General features: G+C 33.9%; 1 long non-coding RNA gene across 3 annotated transcripts in view; it reads left to right on the forward strand.

Moving 5' to 3' along the window:
- Positions 1-25,106, forward strand: part of LOC105262501 (myb-like protein P) — a 651,308-nt gene that overhangs the window by 327,557 nt on the left and 298,645 nt on the right. For all 3 annotated transcript variants that reach the window (XR_009344004.1, XR_009344006.1, XR_009344005.1), the window contains one exon: positions 19,067-19,117. This is a non-coding gene — a long non-coding RNA (myb-like protein P). The remainder of the gene's footprint in view (positions 1-19,066; positions 19,118-25,106) is intronic.

Genomic DNA, 25,106 nt, shown 5'->3' on the forward strand with positions numbered 1-25,106 from the left:
TAATACTTTCTATTGAAAAAAAAAAAAAAAAAAAAAACGAAATGAGCTAGAATTCCGAAATTTGGAATGAGAGTCACTGATGGTGTGAAGGATAAATGCACCAAAGTGTTTTTGAAAATTCGAACTCAAAGGATTCGAAAAGCTCTTAAATGGTACTAAACTTCTAAAATCGTACCATTTACTATTATGTGAACGGATAGAGCTAATAACTTGAAATTCGGTATAAGAATAAAGGTTGGAAAGTAGGATTTATGTATGAGGGTGATTTTGGAAATGTGTACTAAGTGTGCAAACTGTACTTAATGGTACTACATTTGGCAGAGTTTAGTTAAGGGTGAACGGATGAAGCTGAAACATTCATAGTTTGTATTGTGGTCTACCTGAGTAGTAGGTTTGTGATAAGGAGGTGGTGTTTGTAAATATGTACTGCAAGTGTACAAAAACTACTAAATAGTACTATATTTCGAACCAAAGCACTAAAATGATACTTAACTTCTAAAATTGTACTATTTGGTATCTTATAAAAGGATAGAATTAAAATTGGAAATTTGGTATTACAATCAAGGTTGGAAAGTAAGTTTGATATATGATGAAGGTGGTTTTGGAATGTGTACTAAGTGTACTAATTGAACTAAATGTTACTAAATTTGGAACAGATTGGTTTATGGAGGAAAAATGGAGCTAGAATTTTGAAGTCTTGCTATTGGAATCCCTATTGGTGGCAGGTTTGTGAGTTAAAGTTGGTTTTAAAAATATGTACTACAAGTGCACAAAAAGTACTCAATAGTACTATATTTCGAACAAAAGTTCTAAAGTGGTACTAAGTTTTTAAAATGGTACCATTTGGTATTAAGTGAATGGATAGAGCTAAAAACTTGAAATTCGGCATGAGAATCAAGGTTGCAAAGTAAGTTTGATACAGGAAGGTGGTTTTGAACATGTGTACTAAGTACGAAAACTGTACTAAATGGTACTAAATATGGAATTTTCAATTTGATTTATGGTAAACGGAAGCTGAAATTTTGAAATTTTTTTTAATATATTTTTAGTAACAATTTGTTATGGATGTTGTTTCAGAAAAATGTACTATTATCGTACGAAAAGTACTAAATGCTACTAAATTTGGATTAGTTTCGTTTAGGTTGAACAGATGAAGCTGGAATTTTTTGGTTCGTATTGGGGTCCGTGTTTGTTGTAGGTTTGTTACATAGATGTGGTTTTGGAAATATGGGATAGGGCTGGAAGCCTCAAATTTGATTTTCGAGGTCTCTGTTGGTATCTGGAATTGAGATATGGAGATGGTTTTGGAAATATTTCCAATAGTTGTTCGAAAGACACCTAGTAATACTAAATTAAGTATTGGGTGAGGGCATATGACTGGAATCGCTCAATTTGATATTGAGGTGGGATTGAGATTTGGCGGTGTTTTGGAACTGCATCCTATATTTGTACGAAAAGTACTAAATGAATCCTTAAATCTCTGTTGGTATCTGAGGTTAAAATACGGAGGAGGATTAAAAATGTGTACTATAATAATTGTGCAAAAATGTATTGAGTGAAGGAAAAAGCTGAAATATTGAAATTCGGTATTAACGTCACTGTTGTTGTCTGTGGTTGACAGAAGGAACTGGTTATGGATATGCGTACTATAATTGTACTAAATGTTACTAAAATTTGGGTAATGGGGTATATTGAAGAGCTGAAATACAGAGTATTTGATATTAAGGTCACTGTTCGTATTTGAGGTTGAGATTTGAAGTTGGTTTGCACATGCGTTCTATATTTGTTCCGAAAGTAGTAAATGTAACTAAATTTGGTATAGGATGAATGTATACAGCTGAAATTCTTAAACTTTATATTGAGATTTCGATTTTTATCTGAAAATGAGATATGGATGCGGTTTTGGAAGTTTTTATTGTAATTATACGAAAAGTAGTGAATGGTAATAATTTTTGGATCACCTACTGGTGAGATGAAAAAACTGCAATCAACTTCAGAAATGGTTCGAAAATTGATCGAAACCCGCGTCGCAGTGGCCAAAAATGGCCCGTGACCTAAACATACCGCAATATTCCATTCGGCAAATATTGAAAAATGTGCTCGGGGTAAATCCATTGACATTCCCAAAAGTGCAAGAACTTACACCGCAACAGAAAGAAAATAGACTCAAAATAGCTAGGAATTTGCTTCGCTTGGACGAAAGTAGTGAACTGCAGAATTTGGGTTTCTCCGATGAGAAAACATTCGTTGTCCAGCAGTTTGTAAACAAACAAAATGATCGTGTTCACTTGCCAAAGTGGTCAGCTAAAAATGTGCACCTTCGGTTGGCCACCAGATCTCAAGCGCCGGCCATGATGATGGTTGGGCCGCCATAACAGCTGATGGTCGCTGTCCGCTAAAATTAATCGAACGTGGCATTATAATAAATGCCGAATATAATCGCGAAAATATTCTGGAGGATGTATTAAAGCCTTGGGCATGCAAACATTTTGGCCGCTAACCTTGAACATTCCAACAGGACTCAAAACCATCGCATTCTGCACGCGCCACCTAAGATTTGTTACAAAATGAGTTTCCTCGTTTCATTTCCAGCGCACAATGGCCACCAAAATCTCCCGATACCAATCCATTGGGCTATTGTGTCTGGAGTATTTTGGAATGCAAGGCTGACACTAAAAAATACTAAAGTGTCGATCACCTCAAGCGCTTCGTCGGGTATGGGGCAAAATACCGCAGAGCAACATTCGGGCAGCTTGTGACGGTTTCATTGGTCGTTTGAAGGCCATAATTCGTGCCAAATGTGACCAATTCGAACAAATCTAAACTTATTCTAAAATTTGATGCTATCTCCGACATTTTTTTGCTTTCATTTAATAAAATTGAAAAAATGTAAATATTATGGCGTTTGACTTTGTTGCAGTTTTTCATCTCACCCTGCACTTCTCAACATTGAGAATACAGCTTTGAAATTTTGAAGAGATCTTTGGATTACATCCAGAATCATTGGTACAGAAAATGGGTAATAAGTCCGTTTTTTGTACAGCAACTTTCCCAGAAAATTAGGTATAAATGTAGATCTTGACTCGGATTGGATATGTGTTAAGTGAAAAAAAAAATAATAATAAATTAATTTTGAATTTAATTATCTTAAAATTATTGCAGCTAGATATATGGTTGCTTGGGAAAGTTATATTGAAATTTTGTGTAGAACATTTCTTCTTTTGACACCTTCCACCTAAAATGAAATTTGTTCTCACTTTGAGGCGTAAACTCGAAAAAAGTCCAAAGAAAAATTGATTAAAAATTGGGGAATTTTTCGGGTTGCGGTTTTTTTTTTGGAAACATTGATTTTTCTTGGATATTTAATGGAAATAGAGATTTCTTTTCTTTTGTGATTCTGAGTGGAATTTGATGAGGAATATTTTTGTCTTTGAAATTATCCTTCTAAAATGAAGCTTTGCAGGAGATTTTTGAATAAACTCACATAAAGTAAAATGGTTCTTTAATTAATGTGAATTTCTGGTAACTAGATAAGTTTTAGACTTTGGATGTCTTCTAGGACCTTTAGTAGAATTTTATGACAAATAATTTTGTAGAATATTTTGACTTGCTACGATCCCGCTAAAAGGGAGATTTTAACCATATTTTCAAAAAAGAGGGACAAAAGTCACTTCTGTTGACAAATTTGATTATTAAAATGTTTCAGCAAAATAATTGGATAGTTTTTACCTTAAACATTGTCTATAACACTATGTACCTAAAATCAATGGATTCCTACGAATATCTACCTGAAAGTTTCCAAAAGTGTGAAAGAGGGGGAACTTAGCCCCTCTATTTAGTTTTTTTTTTCGATGTTAATTTTGAAAACGCCTATACACGTGTCTTCTATTTTAAGTCCGACTTTCATAATCTGCTGGATTTTCCCTCCCAACCACTGTGCCACACCACCGTGTCATGTTTAATTTCCCTGGCACTTTAATAAATTGTAGATTGTTTTATTGTTGTTGTTGTCATTGTATGTTCTTTTTTGCCAGTGATATGCAGGAAGGTAACATGAATTCACGTTATCCTTATAGATGTTTTTATTATTTTCCTCGTTGTTGTTGTTGCTACTTCTGTTTGCCGTTGTATAAGGATAACAGTGCTCGTCGCCGCCGTCGTCGTCATGATTACTACTCTACTAAGCTGTATTATTGAGGGATGGCTATGAGTTTCCATTTCATTTCCTTTATTTTTTCGTTTTTTTTTTAATTTCTCAGCGTGTATAATTTGCCAATGGTATTATTTTTTCTCATGTGCAGCGTTTTCATTTCCAAACAAATTCATTTCATTTTTATCCAACACCCATAAGCCGCACGCACTCTCAGCCATAACGCCAGCTAGCTAGGTGGCTGTTTGGCGAACTCACTGCCTGCCTGACTGCCATGGTGTGACGCTAGAAAGTTGTTGAATTAAAACTATCTCTTGACACGCACACATTTATTTCAGCACCAATTCCGTTTACTTCCTGTCATATCCTGGAAAATCCTTTCTCGCACACACACAATTTTTCTATAGCTTTGTGTTTGGCCTTGTTGCTTTTGAGACCCAATGCGATTCTCCCTTAACACCACGTTCACGTAGCTCAACTCTATGGTTTGCCGACTTTTGGTTGAGACCACCAGAGTTTCGGAACAATGAAGGCGGGCAGAAAAAAATGTTTGAAATGAAATGAGCAAACTAATCATACGTGTGTGATTTTCGTTAAGGATTATTATTTATTTTTGAAACATACATTTAGCGGGGTAATAGCTATGCAGTTACAACAAAACATAGAAAACGAAATTCAAATGTCGAAGGAAGGATAGAGGGAAATTTTGGAATTTTAAAGAAAATACCGTGGATTTTTTAAAGAATATTCTTTCAAGAATCAAGAAACGTAAATTTTTTAAATACTTTTTTTTAAGGACCAATAAACGTGGATTTTTTAAAGAATATTTTTTTCAATGACCAATAAACGTGGAATTTTTTAAGAATATTTTTTTCAAGGGCCAATAAACGTGGATTTTTAAAGAATATATTTTTCAAGGACCAATAAAGTGGATTTTTTAAAGAATATTTTTTTTTCAAGGACCAATAAACGTACATTTTTTAAAGAATATTTTTTTCAAGGACCAATAAACGTGGATTTTTTAAAGAAAACCTTTTTCAAGGACCAACAGAAAGTTGATTTTTTAAAGATGACTTTTCTCAGGGAACAGCAGAAAGTTCATTTTTTAAAGAAGACTTTTCTCAAGGACCAATAAACATGGACTTTTTAAAGAATATTTTTTTCAAGGACCAATAAACGTGGAGTTTTTAAAGAAGACCTTTTTCAGGGACCAACGTTCTTATAAACTTGGATTTTGTAAAGCATATTTTTTCATGGACCAATAAACGTGGATTTTTTAAAGAATATTTTTTTCAAGGACCAATAAACGTGGATTTTTTAAAGAATATTTTTTCACGGGCCAGCAGACCAATTAACCTGGATTTTTTTAAGACTTCTGTTTAACGAATAGTTTTCAAGAACCAGGACTTTTATAATGAACCTGGATTTTTGTAAAGAATATTTTTCCAAGGACCAAGGTTTTTATAATAAACGTAGGTTTTTTTAAGGAATATTTTTCAGACATATTCAATGTCGAACAGGTCAGTAAACGTGAATGTAGAAAAAGATTTGTAGGAAATATTTTTTTAAAAAGAGCAAAAAACAAAAACTTAATCATTTACATATTTTTTCAAATGCACAAAAATTTGAATAATTTTTTTTTTTTTTGAAAAATACTGGAAGATTAGAAAATATTTTCTTAAATAATATTTTTAAGTAAAATATATTTAAGTATATTTTGTAACGGCCACATGGGTTATTAATAAAACCTTTCAAGGATATTGACCATCGTTATCATGGACCAATGTGTATTTTTGAGAAGATTTTTTGAAGGGCCGAAATCGTTGATTTCCTAAGAGTATATTTAATTAATTAAAATTACCAAAGAACCCCGTTGTTATGAGTCAAACAAACGATTTTTTATTAAATTTTTTATGGATTTTTTATTGGTCTTTTAATCCTTAAAAACATATTCTTTAAAAATCCACGTTTATTGGTCTGATGGTCATTGAAAAAATATTCTGTAAAAATCGAGGATTATTGATCTTTAACAAAATATTCTTGAAAAATATTCTGTAAAAATCCAGGATTATTTCTCTTTAACAAAATATTCTTGAAAAATATTCCGTAAAAATCCAGGATTATTGCTCTTTAACAAGATATTCTTGAAAAAAATTCTGTAAAAATCCAGGATATTGCTCTTTAACAAAATATTCTTGAAAAAAATTCTGTAAAAATCCAGGTTTATTGCTCTTTAAAAAAATATTCTTGAAAAAAAAATCTTTGAAAATCCACGTTGATTGATCATTGAAAAAAAAATTTATTTAAAAATCCACGTTTTTTGGAGGGCTGATCCTTGAAAAAAAAAAAAATATTTAAAAATCCACGTTTTTTTGGAGGGCTGATCCTTGAAAAAAAAAAATATTTAAAAATCCACGTTTTTTGGAGGGCTGATCTTTGAAAAAAAAAAAAATATTTAAAAATCCACGTTTTTTGGAGGGCTGATCCTAGAAAAATATATTATTTAAAAATCCACGTTTCTTGGAGGGCTGATCTTTGAAAAAAATATTCTTAAAAATCCACAGTCCTTGAAAAAAGTCTTCTTTAAAAAATCCACAGTCCTTGAAAAAAGTCTTCTTTAAAAAATCCACGTTTATTGGTCCTTGAAAAAGTCTTCTTTAAAAAATCCACGTTTATTGGTCCTTGAAAAAAGTCTTTTTTAAAAAATCCACGTTTATTGGGCCTTGAAAAAATATTCTTTAAAAAATTCATGTTTAGTGGTCCTTGAAAAAATATTCTTTAAAAAATCCAAGTTTATTGGTTCATTGATAAAAGTCTTCTTTAAAAAATCCACGTTTATTGGTCCTTGGAAAAATATTCTTTAAAAAACCACGTTTATTGGTCATTGAAAAAATATTCTTTAAAAAAATCCACGTTTATTAGTCCTTGAGAAAATATTTCTTTAAACAATCCACGTTTATTGGTCCTTGAAAAAATCATCTTTAAAAAATCCACGTTTATTGGTGCTTGAAAAAATATTCTTTTAAATAAATCCACGTTTCAGTTGGTCCTTGAAAAAAATATTCTTTAAAAAATCCACGTTTCAGTTGGTCCTTGAAAAAATATTTTAAAAATCCACGTTTATTGGTCCTTGAAAAAATATTTTAAAAATCCACGTTTATTGGTCCTTGAAAAAATATTTTAAAAATCCACGTTTATTGGTCCTTGAAAAAATATTTTAAAAATCCACGTTTATTGGTCCTTGAAAAAAAGTCTTTTTTGAAAAATTCACGTTTATTGGTCCTTGAAAAAATTCTTCTTTAAAAAATCCACGTTTATTGGTCCTTGAAAAAATATTCTTTTTTGAAAAATTCACGTTTATTGGTCCTTGAAAAAATTCTTCTTTAAAAAATCCCCGTTTATTGGTCCTTGAAAAAATATTCTTTAAAAATCCACGTTTATTGGTCCTTGAAAAAATATTCTTTAAAAATCCACGTTTATTGGTCCTTGAAAAAATATTCTTTAAGAAATCCACGTTTATTGGTCCTTGAAAAAATATTCTTATATTCTTAAAAAAATCCACGTTTATTGATCCTTGAAAAAATATTCTTAAAAAATCCACGTTTATTGATCCTTGAAAAAATATTCTTAAAAAAATCCACGTTTGTTAGTCCTTGAGAAAATATTCTTTGAAAAATCCACGTTTGTTAGTCCCTGAAAAAATATTCTTTAAAAAATCCACGTTTATTGATCCTTGAAAAAATATTTTTAAAAAATCCACGTTTATTGATCCTTGAAAAATATTTTTAAAAAATCCACGTTTATTGATCTTTGAAAAAATATTTTTAAAAAATCCACGTTTATTGATCCTTAAAAAATATTTTTAAAAAATCCACGTTTATTGATCCTTGAAAAAATATTTTTAAAAAATCCACGTTTAATTTGATCCTTGAAAAAATATTTTTAAAAAATCCACGTTTATTGATCCTTGAAAAATATTTTTAAAAATATCCACGTTTATTGATCCTTGAAAAATATTTTTAAAAAATCCACGTTTATTAGTCCTTGAAAAAATATTTCTTTCTTGAAGAAATATTTAAAAAAAATCCACGTTTATTGGTCCTTAAAAAAAATAATTAAAAAATCCACGTTTATTGGTCCTTGAAAAAATATTTTAAAAATCCACGTTTATTCGTCCTCGAAAAAATATTGTTTAAAAAATCCAAATATTCTTTAAAAAAAAACACGTTTTTTGGTTCTTGACAAAATATTCTTTAAAATAAACCACGTTTTTTGGTCCTTGACAAAATATTCTTTAAAAAAACCACGCTAATTAGTCCTTGATAAAATAATTTTTAAAAAAATCCACGTTAATTAGTCCCTGAAAAAATATTCTTTAAAAAATCCACGTTCATGGGTCCTTCTTCTTTGAAAAATCCACTTTTAGTGGTCCTTGAAAAAATATTCTTAAAAAAATTCGTTTTGTTTTTTTTTGGTCTATTGGGGTTTGAAGGAATATTCAAAAAAGTTCATTCATTCCTTCCATGAGCCAGATCACATATGTTTAACACTATTACCCATAATGACCTTTAGCCATAATTGGACTGACACAAAATTTGTTTTCTACACTGCATTGTGTCTCAATGGTTTTTTTCTTCATCTACATAAATATTCTAGTGCTGCTCCGCCTGTTCTGGGCCAAGTCTCAAATGGCAAATAAAAAACTAAGAAGAAAATGTGGACGAAAAAAGAGAATATTTCACTAAAATGTAATAAGTTTTCGGAAAACATATTTTTCTTGTCCGTGTTCAACTGAGAAAATATTTGTGTTTTCCCTCCGTTCGTTATCCCGCCTCCCTCTCCCATTGGAGAAAGATATGAGGACAAGTTACTGATGAGACGAGAGTATTTGATATAAATAAATAGTTCCCCTAGGTGATGAATGAAAGACGACTGACGACTGCCTTTTGGCTATGACATGAATTACAACTACGGCAAAAACATCAGCATCAACATTTTGTGGTCCAAGACAAACAGCAATTATCTCCCAAAGTGGGTGGGAAAAATCAACGAAAGTAGGCAGAGCAAATGAAGAACCGGGCAGCTAAGCAAATAAATTGTGGTCCATTGCGGTATATTAATAATACAAGCTTCCGAACAACATATCCTCTAAACTTTGTCACGCTCTCTCCCTCTCTCTCCACCCACTGCCTGTTTAATATAAACAAATTAAAAAAAGAGATGGAGAAAGCAATGAAAAACAATTTCAACAATTTCCTCAGTATTTTCATCACAATTTCCATTTCGCGTTTCTTGGAGGTCCATTTGTTTGCTTTGGCCTGAAAACAAATCACTTAGTTTTTTTCCGGGTGACGAAGATTTTTAATATGAAATTCTGTGATTTTTCATTTTCATTGAAAACCTGTGTTTTTTTTTTTCATTCCTCTTGCTATTTGAGTTTCAATGTCAGTCAATGCCGTAACATTCCGTCTCATCTCCATTCTATTTGTTTTAGTAATTTGATCCAACACGTCTGGTCGAGCAGCTCACTTATTATTTTTCTCAAATATCGCTGACCTTCTTGGCTTTAGCGAACATCCCTCAGATTTGCCGTCATCCACACAGCTAGACAGCCAAGCAGCCTGTCATCTATCCAGCCAGTCCACCGAACCAATCTTGTTATCCTTGGATCAAATTCATTGGCGGCAAAGTTGTTTTGTCTGCTCTCTTCTTTGTTTTGTTTGTTTATTTAGTGAGCGTATCGTGTTTACACTCTGTGGTCCTTGTTAATGGTTATCGCTGCTGTCGTTGTTGTTGTTGTTGCTGTTATTTACCTAGGGAAAATACCTGGAAAAATACATCAATATTTTCTTTTCATTTCTAGATTTCATATTTGTCGGCAAATCTTTTTGTTTTTCCAAATATATTTTCCATTTACATCATTTAAGGGATAGACAAACAACAGGGACAGACAGGCAGTTTGACAGAGGGCCGTTTAATTTTCTTTTTTTTTTTTTTTTTGGGGTTTAGACAGCTGTGGGCTGTTGGCACACAGTATTGCATTATGACAAATTTTCATGAGATTAAATTGTCATTAGAAATGTGAAAGGGAATTGAAAAAAAAAACTCAATTAACTAGTCCTTTGCACATTGAAGTACTCTGGAGGTCCTGTGGCCCTTCAAGATCTTTCGAATGAGTTTTCAACAGAAAATATTTTTAAATATTTTTTTCCGTTGATGTCGAAAATTCAATATATCTAGGACTTTAAGGACATTTTCTGAAAAAAGTTCCTATGAAGAAAAAACGAAAAAACTAGTTATAAGGACTTTTACAGGAAATGTCCTTATAGTCCTCCATAGAAGGTCAACGATTTTTATAGGCAAGATACCCTTTATAGATCTTCAACGAAAAATAGCTTTTGAAAATATTATTTTTTGTTTCTTGGAGAACCCTGAAGGTCCTCGGTCCTTAGAAGACCTTTTCGTTTATGAACTATATACCTTTATTGTACGAAGGTCTTCTATAGAGGAATTTAAGTACCTTTTCTATAAAAATCCTTATGAAAAAAAGGAAATTTTTTAATGACTTTTACAGATTGTCTACATATAAAAGCCACCTTAGAGATCTTTAGAGCTTTTAGCGGCGATTTTAGAGGTCATTTAATGTGTGGAAGTTGTTTATGAGTTTAGCACTTCTATAGAGAGATAAGACACCTTATATATATTTAGGACGGTGATCTTAGAGGTCATTTAATGTCTGGAAGTTCCTTAAGATATATCCACTTCTATGGGAAGAAAACATTTACGTTATTTCTTAAAAGGAAAATGTTAGGGGAAAACATCACAGAAAAAAGGTCTACGGTCCTTAGAAAATCTTTTGAAGGACTTTTCAAAAAAGAAAATATTTAAAAGTATTTTGCCCAAATAATTTATAAGTATAAGGCACCTTAGAGTTTTTAGAGCTTTTAGTGGTGGTGATTTAGTTATTTAATGTATGAAAGTTCTTTAAGTGATAACCACTTCTATGGAGAGAAAACATTTAAAACGTTGTCTGTTGAAAGGAATTGCAAAGGGAAAAAATTACTGGGCAAAATGTCCTCGGTCCTTAGAAGACCCTTCACAGGATTTTCCAACTGGGAATATCGCAAAAATATTCTCTGTTGAAAAAATCATTTGAAATATCTTCTGAGGATCTTTAGAGTCCTCCAACGACAAACGACTTGTTGATTGAGTTGTTTTCCTTGTGTGATTTTTTTCAATTTTCTTTCTACAGAAAACGTTTTAAATATTTTCTCTCCACAGAAGACCATTAAGTGGATTCCACTCTCCATAGAAGAGATTATCCCTTAAAAACTTATATAAATTAATGACTTCTAAAAAACCTAGAGGGTCTTATATCTATAGACTACCTGTATCATCATCCTGTCTATAGAGAATCTCTGATAACTCTTGTGTTCACAGCTTTAGGGTCTTCTATGCATAGAAAAAGGTGTCGAAGGTGTCTTATCCGATACCTTAAAGATTTTCGGTCCATTTAAGAGCTTTAAAGAATCTTCCTGAAGTAAAAAAGTTTAAAGGTCCTTTGCCAATAAATTAGTTTCAGAGGATCTTCAGAACATTAAAAATGTGGAGATAGTCTGTCCATAGAATATCGCCAACAGATTTTCGGCTTTCGAGAGCTTTTGGACATATTTTATACACTAAACGACCTTAGGAGGCCATCTGCCATTTATAAAGTCTTAAGTACGTAAAAAAGCTTTTGAAGGGTTTTTTGTGAGTAGGAGGCCTTTTTCATCCAGAGAGTAATTGCAGAATGTCATCTGTGCGTAGAAGAGCTTTAGGTCGTCTACGAATAGAAGAGCTTCAAAAGGTCGTCTACGCATAGAAGAGCTTCAGAAGGTCGTCTACGCATAGAAGAGCTTCAGAAAGTTTTCTACACATAGAAAAGCTTCAGCAGGTCTTCTATCTAGAGAAGAGCTTCCGCAGGCCTTCTATGTATAGAAGAGCTTCAGCAGGTCTTCTATATATAGAAGAACTTTAGGAGGTCTTCTAAATATATAAATATAGGTCTTCTGTGTATAGAAGAGCTTCAGAAGGTCTTCTGTGTATAGAAGACCTTCAGAAGGTCTTCTATGTATAGAAAAGCTTCCGGTGGTCTTCGGTATGTAGAAGAGCTTTCGTAGGCCTTCTAACTATTGAAGAGAGTATTCGCTCTATAAAAGAGCTTCAGAAGGCCATTCCTGTATAAAAGAGCTTCGTAGGTCTTTCGCTCTATTGAAGAGCCTAAAAAAATGTTTTTTTTTTAATATCCACACATTAAAAAATATTTCTTTTAAATATTCACGCATTAAAAAAATATTTTTTTTTAAATCCACTTCTTAAAAATATTTTTATAAAATCTAGGCCTGAAAAAAATATTTAAAAAAAATCCTTAAAAAATAGAAAAAATAACCCACGCCTAAAAAAATATTTTTAAAAAATCCAGGCCTGAAAAAAATATTTACAAAAATCCTTAAAAATATATATCAAAATATTTAAAAAAACACCCACGCCTTAAAAATATTTTTAAAAAATCCACGAATTAAAGCAATGTTTTTATAAAATCCACGCCTTAATACTATTTTAAAAAATCCATGAATTAAACAAAATATTTTTGCAAAATTCACACGTTAATATTTGAAAAAAATCAAAAAATTAAAAAATATATATTTATAAAATCCACGCCTTAAATAATATTTTTAAAAAATCCACGCCCTAAAAATATTTTTAAAAAATCCATGCATAATTTTTTTTTTAAATCACGCCAAAAAATGTTTTTAAAAATCCACGACTTAAAATTAGCTTTTTTTTGCAAATCCACGACTTAATATCCAAATATATAGCTCTACAATGATCCTTAAACATATATTTAAAAAATCCATGTTTATGCCTCTATAGGACCTTTGAAAATTGGTCCAATATTAATAGCTCCATTAGACCTTGAGAAAATCTCATTTTATGCTCAAATGCAATATAAATTTTGATTTTACTCATTCCATTGTGGATTTTTATTAAATATTAGAATATTTCAAGAGCCAGCTGGAAAAGCGAAACATTTAGACAGCCATGTAAGCAGATGAAGATGAACGAACCAGAAAACGCATATTAATTTAAATATTTTGAAATGAGCGAGAAAAAAAAGCAGGAGAATTATTATGGATTTCCCATGATTTGGGATGACACAAATAGATATTTCAGCTGTCTGTCTGGATGGCTGGCAAGCGTTGCGAAAAGACAAGGATTCCTCCGGAGGAAGAAGTGATTTTGAACAACCCTCTAAACACTACCACATATTTTGTCTTCTACGTGGCGAAGGCAGACAAGGGAAAACCTACGCAAAAACACACACTCACCGTCCGCCTGTTGTAGATAAAAACAGATTAAGAGATGGAAAGTAAATAAATATTCATAATATGGAAAATGAAAACAAAAACAGCAACAACAAAAAAGAAATGACAATAACAAAACCCAAAGACTGGCTACCACCAACAACATACAGGAGCTGGCACAACAGCAGCAGCAGACACAGTGCCGGGACAAAATGCTAGACAAAAAGGTATTGCGTTGTTTTGCTTAACCTCCCCCCTTCCCTTCATTCTTTGCATTCAACATGTAAAGGGAAATATTTTCCCCCAGACATCGGGCCATGCTTTCCTCACAGGGGTTGCAGAAAATTTGTCTCGGAATATGGAAATAAATCTTTGCGAACAAAAAAAAAAAAAAAAAAAAATATGCACATAAGCAAATTCAAATCACAGACACAGAGGAAGAGCCTGAGAGAAGGGGACATGTCGTCTTAAAGAAGCTAGCATAAAGTTTGGCCATAACCACCGAAAAAAAAAACTGTGGTTCCTGCAACAACTGACTGACTGCGTGAAAAATGATTTACGTTTGGTTTTAGTGGTGGCTGGCTGCCTTGGCTGATGGAACTGAAAGAAATGTAATATGACATTTTTTTCGTCTTAGCAAATAGCTGAGGATAGTCTGGAAACTTTTGTGTGGATTTAATTGTGTTGAACCCGTTGGGGATGTTTTTTATAAATCTAAATTATTCAAGAGATTATTAAATAGTATTTATGGAAAAAATAATGGAGTTAAAGCGGATTGGAAAAAGTCTGCAACGTTTAAGGCACGTTATATGATCAGAAGACTTCTTAAAGGTCTTATATGGACTGGAGACAGTTTTTAAGAGTTTTTCTGGACTGGGATTGGCAACCATTAAAAGCTCACATTTACACAGAAGATTTGTTTTTTTTATTATTTGACCTAAAAATCATAAGAAGCCGAAAAACTGATGAGGATTTGTTTCTCTTTCCGGAAACATGGTCTTTACTGCATTAATATCTGTAAACTTAACTATCTTTCTCCACTAATAAATAAACTTCGGTTTTCTAAAAACAACAATGGGATTAAGCCTAACTATTTTGCGACAAAAAAATATGGTTTCCGTCCGTCCGTCTCTCTGTCTGGCTGGCTGTTACGCACGATAGCTCTCGAAGGGAGTACCCAATTTAATCCAAACTTGGTACATCGTAATATTTTTGTCAAACTTAGGTCGAGTTCCGAGATGGGTAATATCGGTCCATTCCTTTTGGTACCTCCCACACAAAATGTCGAATTTTTCAAAGAAAATATTTTATTGCACAGAAAAAGAAAAGATCATCCGATTTTGCTCCAACTTTGCAAATCCTAATATTTTCATCAGTGTTAGATCATATGCGAAAATGGACAATTTCGGTCCACTCCATCAAGTACCTCACAAAGAGTCAAATTTTGAAATAGTTATAACTCTTATAAAATGTGATGTAAGAGTCTGATTGTCTTCAAATTTCACACATCTCAATAATTTTTTATTATGCCCAAGAACTGGTATACAGATGGAATAAATCGGTCCACTTCTTCTGGTAGCTCCCCCACAAAGGGTCGAAATTTTCAAAAAATATTTTTGAACAGAAATAGAAACAATAATCCGATTTTGCTCCGACTTTGCAAATCCCAATATTTGCATCAGTGCTTGGTTAGGTGCGACAACGGACAATATCGGTCCACTCCATCAAGTACCTCCGCCACAATAGGTCAAAATTTTAAATATTTATAACCCTTATAAAATGTGAATTATAACTCTTATAAAATATTTTTATTAACCCAAGGTCTGGTATTAAGATAGGATATATCGGTCCACTCCTTCTGGTACCTCCCCCACAAATGGTCAAAAATTTTAATACCCATGAAGCTCATAAATCGCGAAATTAACCTCCGACTCTATTCAGAAATGGCACATCTAATATTTCTATCAACACAAGATCTGTTATAAAGGTAGTAGAGATCAGACCATTTATTCTGGTACCTCCCCCATAAAGGGTCAACGTTTCGAATAACCGAAACGAGTATTAAATCCGAAATAAGCATCCGGTTCTCTCGATATTTCACAGATCTCATTATTTCTACTAACACAAGATCTGTTGTGCAGATGTGATATATCGGTCCACTCCATCTGGTATCTCCCACACAAAGGTAAGCTCATAAAACGTGTAATTAACATTCGATTTAATTCAAACGTAGGGCATTTGGATATTTCTACCAACACGAGATATCTTATAAAGATGTTAGAGACCGGACCATTTCTTCTGCTACCTCACCCACGTAGGATTCAAGATTTTGAAAGACAGAACGCTCAAAGAAAGCGAATTAAGCATCCAATTCTTTTTAAACTTCACACATACAAACATTTTTGCTAACACAAGATCTGTTTGAATATCCATTTTGAATATCCAAAACGCGAAATTGACAACAGATTCCATTCATACGTGGTACATCTCGATACTTCCATCAAAACAAAATCTACTATAAAGATGGTAGAGATCGGACCACAAAAGATCAAAATGTTGAATAACCAAAACGATCATAAAATCCGAAATAAGCATACGGTTCTTTACTAACACAAGATCTGCTGTGAAAATGGGATATACAGGGTGAGATGACAAAAACTGCAACCAAGTTCAGACTGCTGTCATTTCTAAGCCACTCGTCTGACAGCTGTTAAAATTATTTCTGTGACAGCTCATTATATTGTTTACGAGCGTACAAAAGCCCTTTGGTGAGAATTTTCCAGAACAAAGGTTATTCGTGATGGAATTCAAGCGTGATGGTGTGATTTCTTTATATTTGGCTGGAAAGACACAAGTGGCTATCGTTAGAGCACTCCAGCATTTAAATGTAAATAAATATTTTTGTCTCGTACCATCGCTCGTTTCCCTGATACTGGTAGCGTAGCTCGACTTTAAGGAAGTGGACGGAAGAAAACAGCAACATCAGAAGAAATGGTTCGAAAAGTAAAGAAGCGACATGATCGAAACCCGCGTCGCTGTGGCCGAAAAATGGCTAATGAGCTGAAAATATCGCAATATTTCATTCGGCAAATATTGAAAAGTGAGGTCGGGGTAAAGCCATTGAAATTCCAAAAAATTCAAGAACTTACACCGCAACAGAAAGAAAATAGACTCAAAAGAGCTAAAGAAGCAACTCTTGGCCGAAAGTGGTGAACTGTCGAATTTGGTCTTCTGCGATGAGAAAACATTCGTTGTCCAGCAGTTTGTAAACAAACAAAATGATCATGTTTAATTGCCAAAGAGGTCAGCTGAAAATGTGCACCTTCGGTTGGCCACCAGAACTCAAGAGCCGGCCATGGTGATGGTTGGGCCGCCATAACAGCCTATGGTCGCTCTCAGCTCGTATTAATCGACCGTGGCATCAGAATAAATGCCGAATATTATCGCGAAAATATTCTGGAGGGTGTATTGAAGCCTAGGGCACGCAAACATTTTGGCCGCAGACCTTGGACTTTCCAACAGGACTCAGCACGCGCCACCCAAGAATTATTACAAAATGAGATTCCTCGCTTCTTTTCCAGCGCACAATGGATTGATAAAATTTTACTCAAATCTATGTTATGTTTGCAGGACTTTTGGTATTGAAAATGGGCTATGTAGGTCCACGTTTTGGTATAGTCCCCATATAACGGTACCTCCCGGAATTCGGTATTTTGATGATTTTAGCCACATTATTCACCGGAATTGTTTCAAATTTGGTAATATATGTTCGTAATGGACGCTGCAGCCTATGACTGAAAATTGTCTATGCAGGTCCATGTCTTCGTATAGCCCCCATATAACGGTACCTCCCCATATTCGGTATTTTGATGATTTTAGTGACATTATTCACCGGAATTGTTTCAAATTTGTTATTTTAAGTTCGTAATGTATATTACAGTCTAAGACAAAAAAATGTCTGTCGAGTTCCACCTCTTCGTAGAGCCCCCATATAACGGTACCTCCCGATATTCGGTATTTTAATGATTTTAGCGACATTTTTCACCGGAATTGTTTCAAATTTCGTATTTGAAGTTCGTAATGTATACTACAGCCTAAGACTGAAATTTTTTTGTGCCGATCCACGTCTTTGTATAGCCCCCATATAACGGTACCTCCCGATATTCGGTATTTTAATATTTTTAGCGACATTTTTCACCGGAATTTTTTCAAATTTGGTATTTTAAGTTCGTAGTGGATACTACAGCCTAAGACAGAAAATTTTCTGTGCAGGTCCACGTCTTCGAATAGCCCCCATATAATGGTACCTTCCGATATTCGCTATTTTTATGATTTTATCTACATTATTACCGATTTTTTTAAGTTTCGCATTTGAATATTGTAATGGCTTATGACAAATATTACCTATGTAGGTCCATGTCGTCGTATAGACCATAATATGACAGCTACTTTCGGTATTTTTAAGATTTTAGCAGAATTTTTAATGGATTTTTAGAATTGCCAATTACGTGGAGGGTATTGAAGTTTTTTTACTTGTTATAATCTTTAATATTGGCAAGATATTTTTATAAACTTTAAAGATTTCAAAACTGTCAGTCGGTTTGGCCGACAGATGTATATCCAATGTATCAGTGTCTCTTTGTTAACATATATGTCTACGTGTGTTATTCAAGCTTCTGACCATTTATGGGGGAGGTTCCGAAAGGGTTGACCAATATTGTCAACCCTTTTGGAACCTCCCCATATTAAAAGTTACCAGATTTGGCCTATATCGACTTTTTCCTGTACCTTTATGAGATATGAGTTAATTTTTAGAATAATTTCGATTGTACGGAATGTACCAGATAAAGCGAACCCAAGTATTTTACTTCATCTTAAGCTGATATAAATTTTGGAATGTGCAAAATTTAAAGGAAAATCGACCAGGTGGGCGATCAATGGGAAATAGGGCCAAAAATATAATACCCTCTGTAGCCATATGGCAATGTTTATAATAATGCCTATGCCAAATCGCCGGAATTCAAGTACTCATGGAAATTTTTTACAAAATTTTCTCGCCCACATCCCATTGTGCATTTCCACCTTTGCTGCTTCCTAAACATACACATTCATACATATATCGTATCATATGTGTGTATGTTTGTGTGACAATGTCTCAGCGTAGAACGCTCATCGCTCATACCTTCCGTGAAAAATTTTATATCTTTAAAAATATTATGTGTATTTATTTATTCATTCTTTACGCGGTAATATTTATTATTTTAATACGTTTATGTTTACGAAGATGGCAAAGGGGGATGAATTGTCATATTTTTCGAAGTGTTTCGAAGAAATTTAAAATAACTTCCTTGCCTCAAGCTAGACGGAATCAATCATGAGTTTACAACACACTTCCAGGTTTGTTTGTGTAGCTGGATGGAGTTCTACATCCCTTTAAGACAACAAAGAGTGGGGGGAAGCGAAGGGAGTGTGTTGAATATTAAATAATGTTTACAATTTTTATGAAGTTATTAAAATATTTTGATGACTGTCACTAATTTTCTTGTCACGACTTTTTTTCTCATTCCAGTGTGGATATTGTGCGGAAGCATGAAATAATGACAATTTTCGAAATTTAAGGGTAAGTTTTTCAATATTGAAATAACTTTCAAAACACGAATCATCATGCCATTTTAAAATGAAGCTACAAAATTTTTTAATGGGAAGTGGGGTGATTGTTATTATACCCTACACCACATAGTGGTAAGGGTATTCTGTCTTTGTGCATTTGTTCGTAACATGGAGAAGGAAGCGAGATAGACACATAGTTACTTTTGAGGATCTCCATAGAATTATTTTCTGAGTTGATGTCAGTCCGTCTGTCCGTCCGTCCGAGATAGACCCATAGTTACTTTTGAGGATCTCCATAAAATCACTTTCTGAGTTGATTTATTCATGTCAGCCCGTCCGTCTGCCCATGTATTCTTGTGAACAAAATGCAGGTCGCATTTATTATCGGATTGAGATGAACTTTTGCAAACAACATTTGTTTGGCCCAAGGACGAACCCTATTGAAATTGGAGATAATCGGTAAAAATTTAGATATAGCTCACATATATATCTTCGTCCGATTTGCCTTTTCTTGTGCACCAAACGTGTAATATCAGCCCGAATAGTATGGAATTTTGCATATACACCCAAATTAGGCCTGAAAATAGGAATGCCAAATTTGATCGAAATCGGTTCAGATATAGCTATAGCTCCCATATATATTGTTCATCCGATTTGTTATTTTAGTCCTTCGCAGCCGTAATATGCACTCTGTAACAACAATATTTGGGGAAATAAATCAAATACAGCTCAGAAATACATGTGCCAAATTTTATCGATATCGGTTCAGATTTGGATATAGCTCCTATATATAACTTCGTCCGATTTACCTTTTATTGTGCACCAAACGTCTAGTATTTGCCAAAATGGGATGGAATTTGACCGGCCGTATGTCCATGTATTTTTGTGAACAAGGTACAGTTGGCATTTATTACCCGATCCAGATGAAATTTAGCACAAATCATTTGTTTGGCCCAAGGACGAACCCTATTGAAATTGGAGATAATCGGTCACAATTTAGATATAGCTCCCATATATATCTTCGTCCAATTTGCCTTTTATTGTGCATCAAACGCGTAATATCAGCCCGAACAGTATGGAACTTTGCACATGCAACCAAATTAGGCCTGAAAATAAGTATGCCAAATTTGATCGAAATCGGTTCAGATATAGCTCCCATATATATATTGTTCATCCGATTTGTTATTTTTGTCCTCCGCAGCCGTAATATGCACAATAACAACAATATTTGGGGAAATATATCAAATACAGCTCAGAAATACTTTTGCTAAATTTTATCGAGGTCGGTTCAGATTTGGATATAACTCCCATATATAACTTCGTCCGATTTAGCTTTTATTGTAAACCAAACGTGTAATATTTGGCCAAATGGGATGAAATTCGGCACATACGACCGAATTGAGTCTAGAAGCTAGCGTGGCAAATTTGGTGAAGATCGGTTCAGATATAGCTATAGCTCCCATATATATTGTTCATCCGATTTGTTATATTAGTTACCCACAGCCGTAATATTCACTCCGTAACAACGATATTCAGGGAAATATATCAAATGCAGCTCAGAAATACCTTTGCTTAATTTTATCGAGATCAGTTCAGATTTGGATATAGCTCCCATATATAACTTCGTCCGATTTACCTTTTATTGTACACCAAACGTGTAATATCAGCCCGAATAGTTTGGAATTATGCACATACAACCGAATTAGGCCTGAAAATAAGTATGCCAAATTTGATCGAAATCGGTTCAGATATAGTTATAGCTCCCATATATATTGTTCATCCGATTTGTTATTTTTGTCCTCCGCAGCCGTAATATGCACTCTGTAACAACAATATTTGAGGAAATATATCAAATGCAGCTCAGAAATATCTCTGCCAAATTTTATCGAGATCGGTTCAGATTTGAATATAGCTCCCATATATAACTTCGTCCGATTTACCTTTTGTTGTACATCAAACTTCTAATATTTGCCCAAATGGGATGGAATTTGGCACTTACGACCGAATTGAGGTTAGAAGGTAGTATGTCAAATTTGGTGAAGATCGGTTCAGATACAGCTATAGCTCCTATATTTTTCATCCGATTTGTTATTTTTGTCCTCCGCAGCCGTAATATGCACTCTGTAACAACGATATTCAGGGAAATATATGAAATACAGCTCAGAAATATCTTTGCCAAATTTTATCGAGATCGGTTCCGATTTGGATATAGCTCCCATATATATCTTTATCTGATTTCAAATTAATTTTGCACCAAATGGGCAATACAAGTCCGAATTTAAATTTTACAAATGCTTCGGCATATTTAGTCCTTTGAACTTTAAATAATAATTATAATCAGAGCGTGTAGGATTGAGTTCTCCCATAAAAACTTTTAATTGTTATGTGGAGCTCTACAAAATAACCAGAGTGTTGTAGGGTATCATAAAGTCGGCCCCGACCGACTTTAGGACTTTCTTCACTGGTTTTCAATTACATTTGAATTTTATCACGCTTGTAAATTTTCTCCTGCATTTGGTTGCCATTTGACATCTGTTAAATTATTTGTAAATTGTTAAATGTCTGGAAGCAATGAGGAGAACGAGGACGTTCTGATGTACCCCTGTTGAATTGTCCAAAAAATTTGTTTTCAAAATGTCAAAAAGTTAAGTTGTTTGGGTTTGACAAACAAGCCACCAAAAGGCAAGTGAGTGTTGCCAGTCTGTCTCTCTGCTGTCATCCCCAAAAGAAAAGGGTTGTTGGGCTGCTACTTCGTTACCTTCCCAATTGGCCCCTTAATTTTTATCACTTCTGTAAACACACCACAATTTACATATGTTCGTTTGCCGTGTTTTTCTTAGCCGCCATCATCATCGTCCTCATCTCTTCTTCACCAACGAACATTTCTATTGAATTCCATTTCCATTGATTATTTTTGCTGCTGCTGATCCCGTCTGGAATTCTATTCGTTATTTGGAAATTAATTTCAACATTAATTGGACAGTGAGGAGGGATAGGAGGGGGTATTGATTTGTTTAATCGGCTTATGCCAATTTACGTTGTGACAGTTTTTGACCATTTTCTCTGTTGTCGTTTTCGTTTGTTCGCTCTTTTGTCTGACATTTTATTTACTGTCTTGTCAGGTCTTACCTTTTGTGGGTCGTAAATATTTTGCGTCTGTCAGTCTCTCTGTGTGCGTCTGGTTAAACAATTTAATGGGTTCGAGGACATTTTATGCATGATTTATGTCTTAAGCATTAATATCAATATAGACATCGAAGGTTTTAGATTTCGATGGTTTGGTGGCAAATGGTTACACCTGCTAAACAAGGTTAATTTAAAGATTTTGGCAAAAAAGAGAATGTCGATATCCACATTAGATCACGAGTTTGGACAAATATAGAGAAATACTTAGTACGGATGTAAAAAGGGTTATACGTACCCAAAATAATGACCCTATGTAAGGGAGGTACCAAAAGGGGTGGTCAGATATATTTCATATTTATACCAGATCTTGTGTTGAATGGAATCAAATGTTAATTTACCGATTTATGAGGTTTATGGGTTTTGAAATTTTTGACCCTTTGTGGGAGAGGTACCAAAAGTAGTAGGCCGATACCTACCATCTTTATATAAGATCTGGTGTTAGTAAAAATATTGGAATGTATGAAGTAAATAATGAATCGGCTATTATTTCGATTTCATGAGAGATATAATTATTTAAAATTTTAACCCTTTGTAGGGGGAGGTACAAGAAAGAGTGGTCCGATATATTCCTTATTCACGCCAAGTACTAAGTTTGAAATTAATCGAATGCACATATTGCCTTTTCATGGTTATTTAAAATATTGACCCTTTGTAGGGGAAGTACAGGAGTGAACCGACCACCCCCTCCCACCAATTTCACACCAGTTCTATTGTTATTAAAAAGTTGGGATGTGTGAAATTTTGAAGAGAATTGGATACTTATTTCGCATTTTACCAGAGCCGTATTTATTCAAAATTTTTAACCCTTTATGAGGAAGGTACCAGATTTCCAAAGTTGGATCAAAATCGAATGATTTACTGTGAAGTAAAATATTTTCTTTGAAAATTTCGAAAATTTTGTGGAGGAGGTACCAGAAGGAGTGAACTCAATTTAAGTTTGATAATAATATTACGATGTACCAAGTTTGGGTCAATTCGGATAATCCCTTCGAGAATTAGCGTGTGCACCAGCCAGACAGGCAGGTGGACGAACACCTTAAGATCGACTCCAAATGTCCTGAAACGGATTTGGCCCAAGGAGACCTAGGGTCTAAAACCGTTACTTCGATGAGGCACGTTATGGTCGTATCAAATGGTATATACCCTCCCTAGCTACATGACTGAGGGTATAAAAAATAGCTTCCATTTGGTATTTCAGATTCTAAAAATATACAAATCGCCCCTGCTAAAAATACACAATATAGGTCCATTAGTTGGTGGTGTCTTCTGGTCATATTGTCGTATCTTCTTATATTTCTTGTTTTAGAGGTTTCATTCAAAATTATCTACCAATTGTCTATAATTTTTCATTTATTTCCATTGGATGATGATGACATACATTTTTTATACCCTCAGCCATATGGCTACAGAGGGTATAAAAAATTTTATACGGCCAAAACGGCCAAACAACAGTTTAAGATCCTACGTCTCTTTGAACAAAATCAGTTACAGGATATCTGGAATCGAGCAAAGGTGTCCGTCCGTCTATTTGTCTGTCGATTTGATTCAAACTTGGTACATCGTTATATTTTTGTCAAACTTAGATCGAGTTCGGAGTAGGGCAATATCGGTCCACTCTTTGTAGTACCTTCCCCACAAAAGATTCAAAGAAAATGTTTTACTTGATGGAACTAGAAATGATTATACAATGTTTTGCAAATCGTAATATAGCTATAAGTGGAGGTGGTAGGTTAGGGTCGAAAATGGACAATATCGGCACATCCAACAAAGCGTTTTCAGAATAATTAAATTTTTTATATTCAGTCAAATCGTCCTGAAATCTCGCATATCTTAACATATCTATCAACGCAAGGTCTGGTATGTAGTACAGATATAATGGGCAACTACTTCTTTTACCTGCCTCGAAGCGGGTCGAAATTTTTAATAACCTTGAAGATTACAAAACGCGAAATGACCATCCGAATTTCTTTCAAACTCGTACTTCCCAATATTTCTATAAACACAAAATCAGCTGTGAATATGAAATACATGGGTCCACTCTTTCTGCTACCTCCCACACAACTAGCGAAAATTTTTTACATGCGAAAAGAGCACCCGATTCTTTTCAAATTTTGCACATCTCAATGTTTCTATCAACACAATTTCTGGTCTAAATATGGAATATAGCGGTCCACTTCTTATGCTACCGCCCCCACAACATTTTAAATAATTATAACTTTTATAAAATATGATGTAAGAGTCAGATTGTCTTCAAATTGCACACATCAGAATATTTCTATTCACCCAAGATCTGGTGCTATGATGGAATATATCTGCCCACTCCCTCTGGTACCTCCCAGACAAAAGGTCAAAATGTTGAATATACATAAAGCTCATAAAACGTGAAATTAACATCGGATTCGAATCAGACTTGGCACATCCCAATATTTCTATCAACACAAGACTATTATAAAGATGGTAGAGATTGGACCATTTCTTCTTGTACCTCCCCCACAAAGGGCCAAAGTTAAAAAAAGGAATTGAAAATCCGAAATAAGCATTCGGTTCTCTTCATATTTCGCACATTCCATTACTTCTACCAGTACGAGATCTGCTATGAAGATGGGATATATCGAACCGCTCCTTCTGGTACCTCCCCCACAAAAGGGTCAAACTTTAAATTATCCATGAAGCTCATAAAAAGGAAAATCAACATCCGATTCCATTCAGACTTGGTGTATCTCAATATTTCCATCAACACAATATTTGTTATAAAGATGGTAGAGATCGTAGCTTTTGTTCTGGTACCTCCCCCACATATGGTTCAAGATTTT

The sequence above is a fragment of the Musca domestica genome, unplaced genomic scaffold, assembly GCF_030504385.1.
Source record: "Musca domestica strain aabys unplaced genomic scaffold, Musca_domestica.polishedcontigs.V.1.1 72, whole genome shotgun sequence".
Lineage (NCBI taxonomy): Eukaryota > Metazoa > Arthropoda > Insecta > Diptera > Muscidae > Musca > Musca domestica.